The sequence below is a fragment of the Camelus ferus genome, chromosome 10 (assembly GCF_009834535.1).
Source record: "Camelus ferus isolate YT-003-E chromosome 10, BCGSAC_Cfer_1.0, whole genome shotgun sequence".
Classification (NCBI taxonomy): domain Eukaryota; kingdom Metazoa; phylum Chordata; class Mammalia; order Artiodactyla; family Camelidae; genus Camelus; species Camelus ferus.
The window spans coordinates 44,873,643-44,893,229 of NC_045705.1; the positions used below are offsets into that span (position 1 = coordinate 44,873,643).

The 19,587-nt window shown below is 48.6% G+C and overlaps 1 long non-coding RNA gene across 1 annotated transcript; it reads left to right on the forward strand.

Annotated features, from left to right (window-relative positions):
- The first annotated feature begins 1,234 nt into the window (after window positions 1-1,234).
- LOC116666420 lies at window positions 1,235-16,187 on the forward strand. The gene is made up of 3 exons (XR_004323262.1): window positions 1,235-1,358; window positions 2,153-2,163; window positions 16,176-16,187. It is a non-coding gene; the product is annotated as an uncharacterized LOC116666420 (long non-coding RNA).
- The last annotated feature ends 3,400 nt before the right edge of the window (window positions 16,188-19,587 follow it).

Here is a 19,587-nt window from a genome sequence, read left to right on the forward strand (position 1 = left end):
TGTCCAGCCATGTAATCTGCATTAGGAGGGACATGGAGATGGAGGTCAAGGGAGGGCACATCATTGCCGGGGGGGCTCAGTTGAGAAGTATGATCAATGAGGGGAACCAGCTCCAGAGAGAGCTCCCAGTATCTGCCAGGCACTGTGCTAGCATTTTGCATAGATTATCATCCTTTATCCTCATAATAGTCCTATAAAAAATCAGCATTATTATACCCATTTTACAGCTGAGGCAACCAAGGCTCAGAGAGGTAAATTACGTACTTTCCCGAGGCCATGTGGTTAGGAAGTAGGGGCGAGTCTGCTTCAATGGAGACCCTGCTCAGAAGCCTTATTCCTGACACTGAGCTCACCCCGCTGTGCCATATGACTTTTACTCTTGGGAGGGATATCTTTATTTGTCAAATTCCACCTCTATTTGTGCACATTTAATTGCTAACTGCCTTGACAGTCCTGAATGTTGAGACTTCCAGACCCACACTTACTAGGTGAATAATCCTGAGAGTGTCCCTAAACCTCTCACAAGGGACATAGTTTCTGCGTTGGGGGGACTTACCATCTAGACCAGGGGATTACTTTTCCCAGTAAAGAGCCAGAAGGTAAATATTTTAGGCTTTGGGGTCCTTCTCATCCCTGCACGGCAACTACTCAACTCCGCCATTGTCGTGTGACAGCAGCTGAAGACATAAATGGATGCATTTGGCCAGATCTGGCCCAGGGGCCTGAGTCTGCAGACCCCTGATCTAGATGGTCGAAATATTCCACAAGTAAGTGTTAAATTCTCATCGTGTAAGTGCTGTACAGGAGAGGTATCTCCACAGTCCTCTGTGAGTTTACTCCCCCAGGGACTGGTCTCCAGGGGTTGGTAGCCTGGTTGGTCACTCCTTGAGTCAGGGCAGGGCTGGGACCAGAGTCCAGGTCTCCTGCTCTCCCCTGGGGGCTGCCCCCACCCCCTCACAGGCTGCCTCCCTGGTCATCAAGGAATCTCTTCCAGGAACTGAGGCTGGGTCCACAGCCCTGTTAGAGGCACAAGGATAGCAGGCAGCACTCAGAGAACAGCCAGGGGTTTCTGCAAAGGCCTGGCTTAACCTCTGACTGGGGCCAAGAGGCTTCCACGAGCAAATCACTGGCTCATTTCTCTCCAGCAGAGCCTGGCTCTCAAAGCACCTTCTGGAAAGCCATTACAGCAGCTGCAGCAGCACGCGTGGCGTTAATTTATTATAATCCCGGCGTGTAAAAGCCGAGCTCACAGGCAGAGCCGGGGGCGGCGGAGGCCGCCACGCTGGAGACTGCGTGAGCTGCTATTTTCTTCTCTCGCAGCCACAAAAGGAAATGTTGGCGAGGTCCTGGGAGAAGGGGTGGTTGGTGGGGAGGGGACGCTGCTGGATTTCATAGCAGGCATACAAGTCATTTGTCTTATTGTAAAATAGATGTGTGTTTGGACGCCGAAAATGCTCTGGATCCTTTCTTTCCTCCCCTCGCAGGCATGAAAAGCCGGGAGCAAAACAAAATGCTGCTGCTTTCGAGGCTATTTTGGGCGCCAGTTGCTGATTGTCTTGCTTCCGAGGCTCTCGGCACACGTTGCCTTCTCGAAGAAGGGTTTTAGCAAATTAAAATGGGGACTGAAAGAGCGTCTTGCTGCTACTGCCGCCATCAGAGCAGAAAGCAGTCCCCAAAGGCCGGACCGGGCCCACGTCGCCTGATGCTCCCCTCTCTCCCCACGGCCACCCACAGCACACCTCCTGCCCGCGCCGTGCTCGCTGGCGCCTGAGCAGGGTTGCCCACCCCGTGCCAGGAAGCTATTTACCAACGGAAATAACTCTGATAAAGGGCTAAAATTAGCCAGCAATGATGGAAAACATTTTGTTGAGCGATCTGTAGACAAGAGGGGAAGCAGAGCTGTGAAAAAGATAGGGCGTGAAGGATGCATAGGGAGAGTGGGCCGACTGGGACCAGCTGGGGGGCCCCAGGAGTAGCTGGGCCAGAGCCCCGAGGCCAAGACAGCCACACGGATATCTTGGTCAGTGGCCCCAACCTACACCATGTTACCCGGCCTCGAGGCAGTGAAGGAGGGCGAGCTGGCAAGTCTCTTCAAGGAGGAGGGAGTATGTGAGGATGGGGACCAGAAACGCAGCCCTGCAAAGGAAGCAAGTAGAGCACAGGGTCGAGGCTAACCAAGAACTTAGCTTTTGGAGTTCAAATCTCAGCTCTGCCACTAACAGTCACCTTGGACTTAACATTTCTGAGCCTCGTGTGATAAATAAGAATCGCATTAGACCCACATCACAGGGTTTGGTGATAATCCATGCATACTATTTACAGAAACAGCATTATTCAAGACGTCCACCCTTCTACAAACATGGACAGAGGGCATTCTGTGTGCCTGGCGCTGTCCTGGGAACCAGGCGATGCCTTGATGAGGTAGACAAAGCGCTACTCTAAGACATTTTAATTCTGTAGAGGACAGCAGCAGGGAAGAGAGAATGCACCTTAGAAATACAGAACCAGCACTGCTGGCCCTGAAGCAGCCAAACTGAAGGGCTCCAGAACACCTTCGCTGGGCCACAGAGACATCACCCCATCTGAGTGCATGCTGACTATAGGCTACATACTGGAGAGGGAATAATTTCAGCTCAATCTGCCTTTTTAAAATATTCAGTCTGGTAGAGAAAACAGGTAGGTAAACGGGGTATCTGTCATTCAGCATGAAAGGACCATAACAGAATTAAGTTGAAGCAGGAACCATGAGCGCTCCCTGGGAACAGCAGGGACCACCTCATGAAGGCAGTGACAGAGGCTGGGTCTTGAGGGATGTGCAGGAGCTGGCCCGGCAGACAGGGAGGAGAGGAAGGCATTCCAGCAAGAAAGAACAAATGGCATGATGTCTGTGAGAAAAATGTCCATGCTTGGGAATGGCGGGTGTGCAGCACACAAGGACTGGGGATATTCAACACATTTAATAATTGGTAGTGCAAGGAACCCAACAGTTAACACGCGCTGACGGTGGCACTAGAGAACAGGGTGTGAGCCAGGCCCTGCCTGTTAGCTGCTGGACTGTTGGGTGGCCAGGGGGTTGAGGCAGGGGCTGGATGGTGGCAAGATGTTGGGCAGGAGGTCACAGAGAAGAATCGGGTAAGGGGATAGTCACCAACTGGTTTAGAGGTTATACCATTGTGTGCAGCTCAATGTCTGCCCCCAGATGGAGGAAGGATGGAGGGAGAGGGACCCTGAGGATGGGGCAGGGCCTCCAGAGCCCCCTGGGAGGTCACGGAGCATCCCAACAGGCAGTGACTGGGGACCCCTACCATGATGTTTGCCAAAACACTTCCATCTTTAATCTGTTTACATGTGGATCTACCATCTAAGACTTCATCTGGAGGAAGTATTTTGAGGTTAAAAAGATGAGTCAAGCAACATAGGCCCTATTCTTTGAGGAGCAGAGATCTGAATTTTGGGCTCCTCGGATTTGGCATTTGTCACCACACTATGGAAGGATAGATCTGAAAAGTTTCTGAAAGCCATCCTTTATTCTTCATTCCCAGGGCTGATACCCTGAGATCCTTTCTCTCCTCTGAGGTCTTGCAAAGACCAGAAAAGCATCCTGAAAGCAGAGATGGGGCTGCTCCTTGTGAATGGTCCCAGTGGCTCACAGAGGGCTGGGCCCATCGGAGGGCTTAATGAGGAACTGATGTTAGTTAGCACCCAGTGGACGATCATTGGCCACCTCTGCCTGGCTGTCTCCAAGGGCAACACGTATGCTTCTCTCTGAGGCCTCAGTAAGGCCACTGAAATCACCTGATGAGGTGGAAAGAACATGCTCTTGGAGGACAGACCAGGAGTTCAATCCCGAGGCCACCCACTGCGTCCTAGCTCTGTGCCCTCGGTTATGTAGTTTACTGGCCTTGCCTCAATTTCTTTTTATCTGACAAATGGAATAAGAACAATAACCATCTGACGGAGTCGTCATCAAGATAAATGCGATAACATTCATTTTATCACGTAAGTTTGCTTTTTGCATTATCAGTATGAAGAGTGCTAATTATAGCCAGGCACATAGTAGGTTATCAATAAAAGCTAGTCCTTTCTCTCTCTTCTCTTTTGTTGAGATTTCCAGGCACTGGAGTATGCAAGTCTTTACAATAACCTAAGTATATACAAGTTAATCATATTCGTGTATTTGCATAAATTAATAAACAGTAATTACATATTGCAGCAATTTCTGAATAATATCCCAAAATAATGTTCTCAATGCACCAAAATGTTAACAACAGCTATTTCTGGGTAGTGGCATTATGGGTGATTTGTATTTTCTCCCAGATTTTCTACAATTAGCATGCATTATTTTCTGAATAGGGAAAACAAAAAAAAGCAACCACGAGTAAGAAAAAAGCTGTCCTCCGCTACCCTGTGATAGGAAGTGTATTTGCCAGCCTCAGATTCTGCTGACAGTCTCTGTGACTCCAAGGACCTGGTGAGTCATCGAAAAGTTGAAGTAGCTTGAAAATAGAAGATTTTGCAGCAGACTGTGGCAAGGCTGCCCAGACTCTGGCCAAGAGGGTCTGATCCTTTTCCTCTTTACTCTGGGAGGCAGGAGCAGAAAGGAGTGTGCTAACTTGGGAGGAAGAGGGTGTAGACGGAGGGGAACCCATTCCACAAATGACTGTGCACACAGGGCACTGATGGAGGCCCGGATCTGAGGACTCGCCTCGCCATGTGCTAGATGTGAGACCTTGGGCTATTTCACTCCCCTGACCTTCTGTGTCCTCAGGCCACTTGTGTTAATTGTCACTTCCTCTGAGAGGTCTTCCTGGACCAGCCCACCCTCAACTGCCCCCCCCCCCACCCATTAGAGTCTGCACCCTGATATGCTCAGCCTGCAGTGTTACAATGGGCTCTTCATGGCCAGTCCCCAGTGTGAGGCGAGGAGCAACTCAAAGCAAGAAACACACCTTGCCCACAACTGTTTCCCTTTGCCTCTCATTGTGCCTCAAACAATGTGGACCCTCTATAAACATCTGCTGAATGAATGAATGAATGAATGTTATGCAAGCCTGTGCTAAGACCTAGAGCTGCAGAGATACAGCTGCCTGGATCCCCTGCCCTCAAGGAGCTCACAGTATAGTTGGGACCCAGGCTCTGTAGCAGAATGTATGCTATGACCAAGGCCTTAAAAGGCTTAAGAGAAACTAGGAAAATAAGGAAGGAGAGGAGAATTCCCCCACGGCCTCATATAAGCAGAATTTGTGTATAGCCTGGAAGGAGGAGTAAAACTTCCCCCTGGGGGAGAGGAGGTAAGGCAGGCAAAGGTGGAAGTCTGGCAGGAGAGTCTGCACCGAGAGGACGAGACGGGACCCAGGCGTTGGGTACCTCTCGTGGGAGGCCAGCAGGTCTGGTGGCCTTCTGGCTGCAGTGCGGAGCCCAGACAGTTTTAGGAAGAGGGCTGACGGGGTTTGACTGGCCTCTCCCGGGACTGGCAGGTCCAGGCATCTCACACCTGTCAGCCTTGCCCAGCGCTCTTCCTTCTGCCCATGAGGAGGGCTCAGAAATAGGACCAGTTTGCAATTAATCACTAATCAATCGAGTCTTCAGCAAACAATCCCTCTAATTTAAATGAGCATCTGTGAGAAGGGCTGGCTTTGGCAGGGGTCCTGAGGAACAAAGACATAATTAACCTCTGCCAGTTGCAGCAAATAAATTGCAGGAAGGACATCCAGGAAAGGCCCAGGATCTTCAGGGCAGCCCACTCTTGAAGACGAAGCCTGCTCGCCTAACCTGGGCTGGAGGAGCAGAGCTGTGGCTTCACTTAGGGGCCCACTGTTCCCATTAAAAAGTGCAGAGGCACTAGTTAACTCCATCTCACCTCAGGGCCTTTGCATATGATGTTCCTGCAGCCTGAAACCCCTTCTCCCATTCTTGAACATGGTTGGCCTCTCTTGACTTTTCAAGTCTTGGTTCAAATACTGCTTCTTTAGTTATATTTTTCCTGGCTCCCCATTTAACATAGCATTACTACCCTCCTCTGCCACCTCTCATTATACAATTCTATTTTCTGCTGTCATAGGGCTTCTTTTCTTGTATATGTGTTTATTTTCTTTCTCCCCACCTGAGTCCAACCAGATGTAAGTTCTGTGACAGCAGGGATCTTGTCTTGCTCACAGCTCTAGTCTCAGTGCCTAGCACAGCTCCTGACAGTCAGCAGGTCCTCAAAAAAATGCATTGGATAAAAGGAAGGAAGGGAGGGAGGAAGGGTGCTTCTAACACAAGAGTTCCAAAATGAAACCCAGCCCTCAGCCCGAATGCCCTGGGAAGCTGGCTCGTTAACCACAAGCCCATGGAAAACTTCCAGGGTGGGGCCGGGAGTGTTGCATCCCCAGGGATAACGGAGGCCTGACACTTGATGCTGAAGGAAAGGAAGGGGGATGGGTAAGGGACTAGCCTTTATTTGGCCCCTACTGTGTGCCGGACCATGTCTACTGAAGGAAACCTCTCATTTTGCAGATGAAGAGACTGTGGCTCAGAATGAATAAACATCAAATAACATTTGTTTTGTATGTGGGGTCAGCATGTTGCGTATCTTGTCTCATCCATCGTCCCCCAAAAGTTTGGAAGGCAGGCATTGATTACTGCTGAGATTTTACAAGCAGGGGGATTCAAGGATGTTCAGTAAACTTACTCGATTACACATGCGTCAGTGGCAGAGCCAGGGTAAGAACCCAGATCTTTCTAACTCGCCTGGTATCTTCCTTTGACAGAAAACTCCCTTCACACACATGAGAGCCGATTTGGCCCTGCCCTGCACCCCATCCTCCTGGGGACAGAGGTCAGGGGAGCCCTGTTCCAGACCATGGCTCTGGGCAAACTTTTCAGACGATCCCCAGCTCATCCCCCCACATCCCCCCCGCAGCTCCGAAGCCCTTAATTAGGCTGCCACCTCTGAGCGCTGAGAGCTGCTCAGACCGCCTGACTCAGCACACATGCCAAGAGCCGCCTACACACGCCAGCAGGTGAAGAGGGATGGGCCTCCTGGCCCTGCAAAGCAGCCAGCTCGGAAACCACCCAGGAGGCCTGCTCCACAGGCTGGGGTGCAGGGGAGGGCAAAGGCATCGCTTTCCGGCCAGGAGGCAAGGGCATGGTCCTTTGGTCACCCATCATCCGGAAGACCGATCAGTTTCTTCATCACTCCGAGCCCTAACTTCCACATCCACGAGGCTCTCATGAAGACAAAATGAAATAATATATACCTGCCCAAGGCTGTCCTGGAGGGAGAGCTCAGTAAGATTGGTTTTCTCCACTGAGCACCCTGTACCAGGTGAATTTTAAATTCAGAACCAGCCTGCCAATTCTCCTTCCCACCTGTATACTTACACATGCAACAAACACTCATGGGGAAAGTGCTCTGTGCACGCCCTGAACTCTGGAGAAAAGACAGTGAGCAAAATGGTCAAAATTCCTGACCTCAAAACCCTTACCTTCTGGTTGAGGGGCCGGGGAAGAAGAGGGGACAGTCAACAAAATAAATAAATAAATATGTCAGATAATGTGCTAAGAAGGAAAAAGCAAAACTGAGAAAGTCGACAGGAGGTGTAGGGAGATGGGGTTGCTAGAATTATGTAGAAGATGCCCAGAGACAGGCTCACTGAAAAGGTGACTTCTGAGAAGAGGCATGAGGGAAGTGTGAAGGCCGCCCTGTAGATATCTTGTCAGGGCCACAACTTTCTAGTCAGAGCAAACAGAGTTCAAATGCCTCCTGAGCTCAAAGCCAAGGCAGAGTCATTAGATTTCAAAGATGTAAGCTTTTCCCAAACAGGAAGTCAATGAGTAAATTAGATTTTGTGAAAATGCAATTAGTGGCTAGTTTTTCAAAAGGAATGATGCTGTCCACTCCTGCTTTGATGGTTTGCTGTTTCTGGGAAGTTGTCCTTGGCCACTCCCTTCAGTGTATTACCACAGGTTTCCCTAGAGGATTAGACTAATTAATATCAGTAAGAAGAATTACAATCACTGTCATTTATTAAGCCCCTACCATGTGCCAGGAGTAGTCCTGGCAGCTTTGATGCGCACTGTTACTAATCCCATTTTGCACATGAGGAAACTGAGGCACAGAGAGATGAAGCCTTTAACCAAACTCACACGGCTTTCAAGTGGACAATCTGGGGTTCAAATGCAGGCAGCCTGGCTCTGGCATCGATGCGCTGACCACCAGGTTAACCATCTCAAAACCTGCAGGTGATTGTTGCTATTGGTAGGAAGGACTGCCCTAAGCCATCCGAGCTTTCCTGCTCTTTCCATGAAGCCAGGATGCTTTCCCCAGATGAATGCTGTAGAGCTGCCTGTTTAATCTTTTGACCCGGCTCCAATTCTTTCGTCAGAGATACAAAAATCTCAAAGAAAAAATATGTTGCAGGTGGACTGCTACAGCAAAGAGATGACCCAAAATTCCAATCTCCGTGGCAGAGGAGAGTGGCTGAGAAAAGCTGTAGCTGAGCTGGTGCCAAGTCTCCAAGCCTCAGTTTCCCTGTCTGCAAAATAAGGAGGGATGATGGAAGGCTCTAGGTCCTCTTCCGATCCATGATCTTACGGTTCAGAGACACAGAACTTGACCTTGACCTTTGACTTAAGGCATAGAGCACCTATTAGGGCTTTAAATAGATACCCAGAAGGCAGCAGCCTGGGCGAGTTGGCTGTCTGCTGGGAGGTGGCAGGAGCTGCCACAGCACACATGTCCATGGCCTGGACCAGTCAGAACATCGGCCCCTTCCGATCGCCTCATGTCTGCCAGCGCTGCCCGTGTGGTCTCCCCCGGGCAGTGGGGGTAGGTCTCCCTGCCTTCAGGCTGTTCGCCATAGGGTCACCCTATTGCACATAGTGCTTGGAAGGTTCAGACCTGTGGCTGTCCCCAATCCCTTCCTTCCATCTCTGCACTTTCTGTCTTGGAGCTTCCTGACCCACCTCATCAACCAGCCTCTGGGGAAAGCTGATTTCTGGGGGGAAGGGGACACATTAATGACAAGATGATAAAGGCACCATTTACTGACTGCCTTCTCTGAGCTATTTTTTTTTTAATAGAGATAAAATTCACATAACAGAAAGTTAACCATTTCAATGTGTACAATTCAGTGACACTTAGTACATTCACCATGTTGTATAACCATCACTTCTATCTAGCTGTAAAATAGTTTAATCACCCCAAAAGGAGATGGACCTTGTTCCCATTAAGGAGTCACTCCCATTCTCCCCTCCCCCACAACCACCAATCTGCTTTCTGTCTCTCATGGATTTGCCCATTCTGGATATTTCATATAAATGGAATTGTACACTATATGATCTCTTGGGTCCAGCTGCTCTCACTTTGCATGTTTTCAATGGTCATCCATGTTGTAGCATTTATCAGTATTCCATTCCTCTTTATGGCCTGAATAATATTCCTCTGTATGGATAGAACACACTTTGTTTATCCATCAGTTGTTGGACATTGGGCTGTTTCCATCTTTAGCTGTTGTGACTATGGACATCCATTCACAAGTCTTTTTTAGGACAGTTATTTTCAGTTCTTTTGGGTATACACCAAATAGTGAAATTGCTGGATCATATGGTAATTCTGTGGCTAACTTTTTGAGGAACTGTCAAAGTATTTTCCAGAGCAGCGCACAATTTTACATTCCTGCCAGCATGGCATGAGGGTTCTCGTTTCTTTATATCCTCACCAACACTTGTCATTTTCCATTTTAAGAATAGAGCCATCCCTGTGTGTGAATGGTGTCTCACTGTGGTTTTGACTTGCATTTTCCTAATGATTAATGATGCTAATCATCTTTTTATGTGTTTCTCAACTATGTGTACACCTTCTTTGGAGAAATGTCTATTCAAGTCCTTTGACTACTTTTTAATTGGGTTGTTAATCTTCTTATTGCTGAGCTCTTTATGTATTCTGCTGAATTTCTTTATATATTCTTGTGTATTAGACAATTGTCAGATATAAGATTTGCAAATATTTTCTCCTATTCTGTAGGGTTGTCCTTTGATGTATGGAAGTTTTCAATTTCGATGAAGTCCAGATTATCTGTTTTTTCTCTTGTTGCTTATGTTTTTGGTCTCATATCTAACAATCCATTGCCAAATTCAAAATCATGAAGATTTACCCCTATGTTTTATCCTAAGAGTTTAGTTCTAAGTGTTTTAAACTTAAATCTCTCTGGTATCCTGGAAGGTAGATACCATCATTATCAACACCCCATCTTAGAAATGAGGACATCTGGGATCAGGACACGTAAGGGACCAACACCCAGGGCAGAGCAGAGACAAGGCTGAGGCTGTATCTTCAACCCTGGAGCCCAAAGGCTATATTATTCAGCCTCTCCAGATCCTGTCTCTGGCTTCCCATTACGCCCCCATCTTCAACAATACAGACATTTCACAAACAAAGTGCCGAAAGGGAAGGAGCAAAGGGATGCAGATTTCCACCTGACATCTAAAGGGCTAATTCTGCAGCCTGGGAGGAAGGCCCAGGTGAGAGCAGCCGCCAGATAAGTCAACTTGACATCTCTAAGTTTAGCTTCAAGCAGACTTTCTGTTGTGCTTTTGAATTTTCCTTCCCTACAAAGCAGCAAATCTGGGATCGTGGGACACCCTCTCTGAGCCATGGCACCTCATACCCCCCGTCCCAGGGTGGTTAGGGGCAGTTCTCCCTCCCCAGGAAGCTAGCGTTGTCATCTGCTCCTGAAAACCCAGCTTATTCTCCAGAAAAGCGGGGAGAGGTAGCCCTGTGCGTCCTGGGGTAAAATAAGCCCAGCTCCTCACCTGCAAGTTCACAACAAGCACTCGTTTACTAAGGCCAAGCCCTGTGCTGTGGGGGCCACAAAAATAAGTGTTTCACTGGCTCCCAGGCCAGTGGAGGAGGGAGAAAGAGCTGCGTCAGCATGACACAGAAGGGACCACAGGTTAGATGGAGACAGATATTCAGAATCAGTTATGAGAATATCCATTCATTCACCAAAAAAATTCTTGCGGGCTTTTCCTATGTGCCCAACATTCCTTTAGATCCTGAGGATAAAGCAGTGAACAGACAAGGTCCTTGCCTCACGGAGCGTCTATTCTAGTGGGCAAGAGAGACAAGAGACAAGAGTTATTTTCGGCTTGGGAAAGGATCAGATGAAGCAGCCTTTGAGCTGGGCCCTGCAACATGGGTGAGATGTTAATGCATGAAGAGGGAGGGTCCAAAGTGTTTTTCCCAGCACCACCAAGCAATTCTCCATTTCTCAGCGAACACTGCCTGTCCTACAAATTTAACTCAATTCTGACACGATCTACCTGGAGACAGCATCTGATCCCACAGGTTAAGGGCTCAGTCCCACAAGACTGCCCCTACCTCAGATGTCCATCACAAGTCCAGGTTGTCACCTGTGCTTCTGACCAACTGGCTATAAATCAGAGGCTCCTGCAACTCCCTTCCCAGGTTCGATTAATTTACTAGAGCGGCTCACAGAATTCAGAGAGACATTTACTCACATTTGCTGGTTTCTCATCAAGGCTGTTATAAAGGATGCAAATGAACAGCCAGACAAAGAGGTATTTAGGACGAGGTCCAGGAGGGTCCTAAGCATCGGAACTTCTGTCTCCATGGAATTGGGGTGCACCCCTACCTCGCATGTGGATTCATTCACCAACTTAGAAGCTCATCAAATCTTGTTGTTCAAGAGTTTTTTTTTTTAATAGAGCTCGATCTGCAGCCCCCCACTTCCCCTCCTCAGAGGTTGGTGGGGGCTGAAAGGTCCAACCTTCTAGGTCTCTCTGATGACCAACCCCATCCTTAAGCTGTCTCAGTTCCCCACTATACGCCACCTCTTTAGCTTAAACTCAAGTGTGGTCGAAAGGGTCTCCTTATGAATAATAAAAGATACTTCAATCACTCAAGAAATCCCAAGGGTTCTAGGAGCCAACGCCAGGAACTAGGGATCCAGACCCAATCTATTTCCTATACCACAGAAGGGAGTGCATCCCAGGCTAAGAGAAATGCTCGAGCAAGGGCAGGCAGCTCTGACAACTCCTTGGCATCTTGCAAGTATATTTGCTTGCTTGCTTGCTTGTTTGTGTGTTTATTATTAAAATGTTTTTCTTTGGTTATGGATATTTTCCTCTTGTAAATTTTAAAAATACAAAAAAAAGGAAGAAAAATCACCCAGAATTCCATCACCCAGGGATAAGCGTTTATTTCCTGACCACAGAGAAGTTGAAGCCATTTGACTTCTCTGAATGGCAGAGCCTAAGGATGCTTTGTTCAGCATCCAAAAAGTGTGTGTTCTGTGGACCAGAGCCTTGCTTTCCCCAGTGCTGCCTGTCAAGTGGAAGCACACGGGGACCCAAGGCAGTGCATCCGAAATGAAAGTTAATGACTTTGGCTTAACTCCATTCTGCGAATCAGATCCACTTAGGTTGGAATTAAAGAAGGAGCTCCCCTTTGTATTCCCAGGGTGTGTGTGGTTGGGGGTGGGGAGGCCTCTTTCTGGAAAAGGCCACAGGTCACAGCACAGACTTGGGTCCTGAGACCTGGCTCTGCCCATTATATCCCTGACCTGGGGCAAGTGCTCACCCTCTCGGTTCCTCTGTGTCCCCATCGGGTGATGCAGGAACAGGAACCAGGCCTACCTGGGAGGTGTTTTCGTGAGAAGTAAACAAGATCAAGTATGTGAAGAGCTTAGGAGCATTTAACCTATGGTTGGGGTTCAAGGAAAGATCTTACTAGGCTCTGGAATTCTGGGTCACTTTAAAGACCCATCCCTGCAACTCAGGCACCCAGGACTCACAGATGCCATCAGAATGGGACCGGGACACACCCACACACTATCCAACTCAGCCTGCCCCAATTTCTCCTGAGTCCCCTCCCTGCCTTCCCATCCCCTCCATGGCCCCATCTCGGCCATGGGGAGAAAGAGACCCAGGCAGCAGGAACAGCTGTGCAAAGCTCTAAAGACAAGGAAGAATGTGTACATTGGAGGGAGTGGCCTAAATGGCATGAGACGTGGACCTGGGACACAGGCAGGCCCGGCTCGTGAAGGGACTTCCAATTCCAGAGCAGTGGGTGAGCCCAGGACTGGGGAGGCAGAAAGACAGAACTTACTAGTGCATGACCTTGGACAGGTTATTCAGCCTCTCTGAGAGGTGCTGTTGGGAAAAGAGAGAGGGGAGGGGAGTGTGAGGACATGAGAGAAATAACACACATGATGACTTCAGAGAACCATACACCTCTGTCTACAACCATACAGAGAGCCCCAGTTTTGCTCTCTGCTGGGTGAGTCTTCTCCGAGGACGACTGCTGGGGACCTAGCCTGCCTTCTCCCTCCAGAGCCCCGGCTCCAGTCCTCTCCGGGGTGGAGTGGGTCACTGGCCTGTCTTTCTTCCTTTGGCTGCGAGAAGTCCACAGTCAAAAGTGAAAAGAACCAGTTGTGCCTGGCTGTCCTGTCCCCAGCAACGGCCGAATGTTCAAGAGGGGAGAAAAAGACGTATCTATGAAGCTGTCAACGGGGAAATTCTGGACTATGATGGAGACAGAAATATTTACTTTGCAGGGATAAATATTACAGAAACAATCTTCCGTTGTCCTGGCTCTGGGCTGATGTAGACTTCCCTCGCCAGGACAGTGTTCTCGCTGCCTGCAAGGATGACAGCAGCAGAAGGCAAGGACCCCACATAAAACAAAATAAAGGTACCTCTGTGATCCTCGGGAAATTTGCTCTCACAGGTGAGAGTGAAAATGCATGGATTTGAGTTAGCCCTACCTGGATTTGCTCCCAGAATCTTTCCATGGTATTTGGGTGACTGTGGACCAGTTACCATGCCTCTCTGGGCCTCAGTTTCCTTGAATCCTAGACCTAGACGGAGCTGCTACAAATATCTTCACGATGTGACTGTACGGATGGATGGAGCGAACCCAGGGTAATGTCTGGGTTCTCAGTCAGTGTAGATTCTCTTTCTTCTGTTCTTCTTCCTGTCTGCACACGAACTTCCTACAAAACCAGCCGGTCTGTATTACTGGGGTCCCCAGGCAGTACCAAGACTAGCCATTTGCCCCCAGCCGCTGGGCTCCCTGTCTCTTGGGCCCAGGGGTAGCTGCCACAATGCCAGGAAGAATCTCACAGTTGAACCAAATAGTGTTCACAGAACTCAAGTTGACAGGTAAACTGAAGGCTTATGGTAGAATTCAGCCATGGTCCCCTTTTGGTTCAGACAGATCTTTACAGGACTAGAGTCCCTTTACCTGCCTGGAACAACTGAAAATTAAACTGACCACCTTGGTGAGCCCTTAGATGAGGATGCAGCTTGGTGTCCTGCCGTATATCTGGAAGGAGCATCCATGGACCACCTACATCAGAATCCAACAGTCTGAGCTGGTGTGAGCCCAGCACTCCAGGAGAAGAAACATGAAGACACAAGTTCTTTTCCTCCAGCTGCCATTAGACATCCAGCTACAGCTGGCGTTTCATCGGTGGCTGGAGAGACAGCCGAGAGGGAAACTGGAACGTCCTCACCGTGCGGTGTGTGTACTGCACTGCAGCACCACTGAGGAGCACTTCTTATCCGGTCCACACAAAGGCACAAGGGTTTGCACACAGACACGGTTTATTTTAATGGGGTTTCAAAGCTGCGAGAGGACTGAGGCTGTCATTGTACTGGCATTACCTTCTGTGATAAAAAGGAGAGCTGTCAATTTATCACTGTAGTTAAAATAAATCCATGTGAGCCCTTGCCGGAAAGCTGCGAGAGGGGTGTGTCAGGGAGCAGGCTTCTCCGGGGAAGAGATGTTCTGATTCAAGTGCTTCTAGGAGCAGAGCTTAGCAGGGAATCGGTGCTTTCAAGACTAGGAATTTTACACAGATCTAGAACTGGGAATATGATTAAGCCACTATTGTAATTCTCACTAAAGTCCTCTCTGATTAAGATCAAAGAGGGGCCTTTTAATTTGAAAGACTAGGGAAAGAGGAGTGCAGGGCACTGAAGAGCTCTGAGGCAGTTGGCATGGAGGGAACAGTGTGGGCTTTAGGCTCAGACACCAGGGTTTACAGATGTGGCGGGTGTCAGATTGAGCATCCGTGATGTGACAGCCATCAAGCCCGGCAACGTTCTAGGCTCTTGGTTGGTGGCCCATGGCATTGTTATCTGTGCTCACTAGCTGTGTGGCTCTGGGAAAGTCACCTGACCTCTCTGAGCCTCAGGTGCCACCTCTGCAGAATGCTCATAGGTACAGAATAGCACATAGCAGTGGCGGTCAGCTTCCTCATCCCTTGATTCACAGGGACGAAAGCAAGGGAGCCGACTCTTGGCTCAGGATTAGAGGGCAGGTATGCACTCCTCACACCCCCACCCCACCCCTCGGCCCCACTCCCAGGAGAAGAAAGCCGGCTGAGTGTGGTAAGCCTCCTCTCTCAGTTCTGCTCCTTCAGATGGAGAAAGCACACGAGGCCCAGACTCCAGCTGTGCCAAGAGTCTCCTCAGAAAGGCACAGCAGCCAGCACTCTGCCGAGGGCCCACCAGGGCCAGGCTGGGTGGCGAAAATAAAATCAACAGCTAACGCAGCACATTCTGAGGCCTCAGGGGACAGACCTAGCATCAAGCCAGCTTGAGCTCTGACTGAGCAAGAAGAGGAAAAGCAGTATCCTGTCTCGTGAACATCCCCAGACATTCCTTTCCACAGTGGGAGGAAGATTCGAGAACAGATGCTGATCCCAGCCTCAACCCATTCCTGGCAGAGACAGCCCCCGCCCTCAGGGATCCCAGCAGGCTATGCTCAGAAATGTGTGTGTATGTCTCCCCCTGCAGGCGGCCACTGTCCCTGCACCCACCAAGACCCCAGCCATCGTGGGTGGGCCAGACTTACCTACACCCCAGGGGCAGGTAAGGGCAGAGTCAGGGACTGGCTCTCCTGAGACCCCCAAGGCCCCCACGTGGCCTCCATGTGGATAGCTGAAAATAGGGACTGTCTCTAAAAGAATGATATCATAGAAGCTGCTAATATTTACTAAGCACTTGCCAGGCGCCAAGCATTCTGCCTGCTTCACCTCCCTAAACTCTTTCCATAACCTTGGGACGTAGTCATCACTATAATCCTCCCCAGGCTGCAGATGAGGAGCCCAAAGCTCAGGTGTGCTGAAGTCACATATTTGGTAACTGGCAGATCTGGGAAGTCTGAATCCAGTGCCTGTGTTCCATTGTAATGATGACTTTCCAATATCAGAGTGCATGCAAATCACCTAGTATGAACGTCAGAATGCAGGTTCTAGGGCCTTGCTACCATAGATCTAGATTCAGTGGGCCTTGGGTAAAGCCCAGGAATCTGCATTCTAACAAGCACATACGTGAATTCTGAGTAGCTGCTCCATGGATCAACTTCAAGATATACTGCAGGACACCAGGGTGCATCACCATCTAAGGGCTCAAATACCAATCAAGGTGGTCATTTTAATTTACTGTTACAGGCAGGAAAATGGTCTGTAAAGATCCGTCTGTGTCAAAATAGGGCAATGACAAAATCACACCTTCAGCCTCTGAGTTATCTGTAAAATCTACTCAGACTGTGATGGCCCCAGAGTGCTGACCCCCAGGTCAGCGCTCCACCAGGAGAGCAGTCCCTGATGGGAGAGCCTGGGGAAGTGACAGAGAGCTGGGTGGGCCCCACCTTGGCAAGTGGGAGTTCTTGGAAAAGTCACTTCTCCTAGTCTTGGTTTATCCATCTAAGCAATAAGATTTGAGACCTCAAAGTTTTGAAAATTCTCTGTGCCCATACACAAAACTTTGTATTACTTTTGGCTTTCTGCCAGCTCTCCAAGCAATCAAACTTAGCTGTTCAATGTCTCTGGTGGGTCCAGATGTTAAGTTAATTAGTGCTTTGCTATTAGTGCCATTAATACCTTCCCCAGGTAGCTAAGACATTTTAGCAGGGCCAAGTTTTAAGGGTGAAGTTATTTCAGGATCCAGGGCAAACTCATAGGACTAGATAGATAGATGGCCAGAGAATAGTTGAAAGGTCAGCGATTCCTTGACATCCCACCATCCCACCACCAATACGTGTGGTTGGCTCTGAGTGGCAAATTGATTGTGAAACAGCCCTATCTTGCTAGCTCTGAGTGATGCAGATCAATAGACCAAGAGACAAACAGCCAGGGCTCCAACTCCAAAACCATTGCTATGGTGCCGGGTAAACTCCTACCAGCTCTGGGCCTCCTTCCCCTTTTTGTAAGTAAGGCACTGACTGTGTTTCACACAGGCCTCTCCTTCCTGGATTCTGAGATTTATTAGATCAGCCAGCTCTGAACAGATCTAATCCTTAGCCAAACATCTTAGAATTCTATCCAGTTGCCAATTTAGTGCCAAAACCCCACTCAAGCTCCAGGGCCAGCAAAATTTGAAACTGAAAAAGAAAAGAAAGAACTCAGTAAGGGTCAAAGAGGTTAACTGGAGACTCAGTCCATGTCTCAAAGAGGATGGTTATTGTAAAGGTTTTGTCTTACCCTAGAGGTTACTTTGGCCCCAGAGATGTTCTGAAAGTTTGTGGGGTGGTCCCAGGGACCACTCTGATTGTCAGCAGGGCTCACCACCTTCCAAGAGGGGCTCTGACCCCAAAGGGTTGGAGGTTGGGCATAACTTGGCCCCTGTCATGATAAATCTCCCCACCAGGAGGTGCTATATTTCCTATAAAGGCATGTGAAAATAAAAAAGACAATATAGATCATGCTTGGAATACAGTGTGAGCTCCATAAATGTCAGTTGTTGTGGTGGTTTTTGCTATTTTTACTAGTTAACCTCTACAAGGATATCTGTAAAATGAATAGATTCCACTGTCAAGGAAATGGATGGAAGATTATAGGAAATAAAGTATGAAGGCACGAGGCTATCTCCTTTGAGGCTTCATGCCTGCATCTCTGGATGGGGTGGCCGCCAGACCCAGGGTGAGGGCAAGAGGGAAGGGAAGACAGAGTGGAGACACGCCTGAAGTCCCAGCTCACATCACCAGGATCTTCACCCTCCCCCAGGGAAGGCAGCCTGGGACAGTGGGTCAGGCAGGGCTCAGTGCCAACCCTGACTGCACCAGACTTACAGGTTGTGGGATCTGGCCAAATCACTCACCCTCTCTGAGACCGGTGGGGGCTCAAAGAAGGTGCAGGGCAAAGGTCCCACTGAAGGATTTCGGTGGCCAAGAGGGACAAGAATCAGAAACCTTAGTAAGAGTTTTAGCTAGTCACAGGCTATGGAATTTGGAGTTCACAACAATTTAACTGAGATCTCAGAGACTCCCCCAACATACACGTAAACTAAACAGATTGATGAAGATGATTAAGTAACTTACAGATGCCCGGTAATAGTAGATGCTCATAAAATGTTCCTGATTTTACTCCTCCCCCCTCCCCGAAGAGGCGAAATTCATTCAAAGTATTAGAGCTCGTGAAAGCAAAGGCCAGCCTCAAATGCCCTCTGCTGCTGGCCTTGGATTTCGGAACCTCACACATATTATGCCGAATTCTAGGTCCAGACAATTTTCCCTAAATAACAGATGGGCCCCAGCACAGTCCTCCTACCCTGGCCTCCTCCCAGACTTCCCCACCACTGATGGCCTCTAATCAAAGTTCACCTTGGGTAGGATCATCTACACTCAGACATGTGTCTCACTAAGAGCTGACCCCACCGAGCTGTGCGGTCATATGAACAGAATTAGCTGTAATTCTTGGTGAAAATCAACACTTAAAGGGAAAAAAGACACTTTCTGGCTTTGATCATCTATCAGAAATTCCTTTTTCTAACTGTGGAGACCCAAGCAGACTTGAAGGCTAAATTGCAGGATGGGAAGGGATGTTGAGATCATTAACCCGAGAATTTGCCAGGTACATTCAGTAGAACCACATTCTGTGGAAAACAGGGATCTGAGGTCAGAGAAGTTCGGAAACACTACTCACATATGCTCTCCTTCCCTTAGAAATTCACTGTGCTGGTGGCATTTTAAAGGCTCTGAGGAGTCCTGCATAAAGAGACCTACTTGATTTTGTTGCCAGTTTCCCAAACTTATTTAAATTTGGGCCCTTCCTCCTATTATACTTTTTTGAAGCCGCAATATCGAGTAATATAACATTCCCTCTATCAAGTTGACTTTACTCTTTCCTGATACTCTTTTCTGCCTTCTGAAAGCATCTGAGTTTGCAACCCATTATTTAGTCCAGATAGCCAGGAAAATAAAGTGACTTACCCAAGGCCACACAGCTAATTATTCTTAATAATAACAAAAATTAGTGTTTGTAGAGCACTTTAGAGATTTCTATACACTTACAATCTTTCATAGTATCTCTTTTTTATCCTCAGAACATAATAAGAGCTGTTGATGTGGCTGAGGGCAGATGTGTGACCTTAGCGGAGATGCACAGCAAGACTTCTGTAGTATGGACTTAGCTTTCTCATTGTGAAGATAATGATGCTGTAGCTCAGAGAACCCGATTAACGTGCCTGAGGTCACACAGCTGGCAAATAGCAGGGCCAAGGTTTGAATCCAGAAAGTTTGACTCCAAAGCCCACACTCAGTCTCCCTCAGCCCAAGGAGAGGTTGTTCTCCTG